The sequence below is a fragment of the Dysidea avara genome, chromosome 1 (genome assembly GCF_963678975.1).
Source record: "Dysidea avara chromosome 1, odDysAvar1.4, whole genome shotgun sequence".
NCBI classification, from domain to species: Eukaryota; Metazoa; Porifera; class Demospongiae; order Dictyoceratida; family Dysideidae; genus Dysidea; species Dysidea avara.
In genome coordinates, this window is record NC_089272.1 from 54,347,191 (window position 1) to 54,348,945 (window position 1,755).

Here is a 1,755-nt window from a genome sequence, read left to right on the forward strand (position 1 = left end):
TCGTTTTCGTAAATATTCCACCCATTGCGTTCTGCGGGCCCAGGCATGCGTTTATTGCATTCTACTGTATAATTAGCTAGCTAGACTTGCACGAACATAATTATGGGACCGATCACAAATGTTTATGTGATTTAAGTGTTGTATGAAGTTACTAAACTCAGTAGCGAGTGTTCTCATGTGTGGTGAGTTTCTCGTGCGGCTAGTGCATATCCACGCAATATTCCACAGGTATTGTACAGTACACTGCAAAAGAATGATCCTGCGAGAAGATGCGAGCATTACTCGCATGTGTATACTCGCGACGTTACCTTTGAGTTGTACTGTATTGTGACCGGTGAAATACAGTAATTCAACAGGATTACAAATACACCTACTTGCTTGTTTTTATACTCTTTATATGTAAGTTGCAATTTGTACTTATAACGTAACTGCCAAAGAAACTTATAATTGTGGGATTTCATTCACAGAAACACCCTTGTAGGTGTAATGGATGTTCCCATTACACCTCATCAATGAAATGTAGTTGCATTGATCATCAATGAAATGTAGTTGCATTGATCATCAATGAAATGTAGTTGCATTGATCATCAATGAAATGTAGTTGCATTGATCATCAATGAAATGTAGTTGCATTGATCATCAATGCCGCCTACATGCAGAAGTACAGCACTTCATGCATAGTAAAATTAATAAGTTTTCTTTAGCACAATGGAAAAGCATTTATGCAACTATTGTTTGGAAAACCGATCCAAATCACATATTAGAAGTTTTGAGATAAATGATTTAGATTTAAAACTATTGTAACCTGCCAAGGCACATATATGAAATTTACACCAGAAATGCATCAACTTATTACCTTTCAGGTACTTGTAGAGTTCCTGCCAAATGAGAAAGAAAATCTGATGAATTTAATGAACAAGCTAGCTCACTACAATAAAATGCATATTTAAACACCACCTGCACAATTAAAACCAGTTTGAGCTCAAAACCATGCACTACTATGGTAGTGTGGCTACTCTCTGGTGGCATTTGATTTTGCCCTTTGTGAAATTTGTAGCAGTTTTGTAAAATCTAACACTGCATGTTGTAACTATTATGCTGCAGGTGTTTATCTTCCATGACAGGTGCTGTTGTCATGGGGGCCGATAAATCACTAGTCCCATAAATTAATTGCATTCAAGTATTTTTCCACACTTCTAAGAGTGTTGGTAATTGTATGCAATTACAGTCATAATATTACATCCTATCATGAGGTGTAAGATGGGATGGTATATATATATAGTGGAATGGCGGAAATGGCGGAATTGGCAGAAACAGCAGAATCGTTGTTTACAGATTATAAACAGCCTTAGAACACACCATCACCAGTTAGCTGCTCACTGTAACAAGTACTGTATAAAAAACAGCTATATAGAACTCACCACAATAAAGCGCATGGTCTTTGTATCGCTTATTTCTGTCTTCTTGCAGCTTAACATCATCTGTGGCAATCAATTCTTAGGTTGTAGTCATATCTCAACCATCACACCCTGTATTTTGAATGACATGTTACTATAAGTGCTTTCAAGGGGGATACTTATAATTGAAAAGCCACCTTGAGAAAATAGAGTATGGCCACCTGAGACTAAGCCCGACTATTCAACACCAATTGTTCTGCAATTCAAATTGTGGTAATCAGTCACATAAGTTAAAGAGCATTCTAGAATGCTCTTATCACATGTTTGGTAACTAGCTATAAGGTGCTTCTGGTAGCAT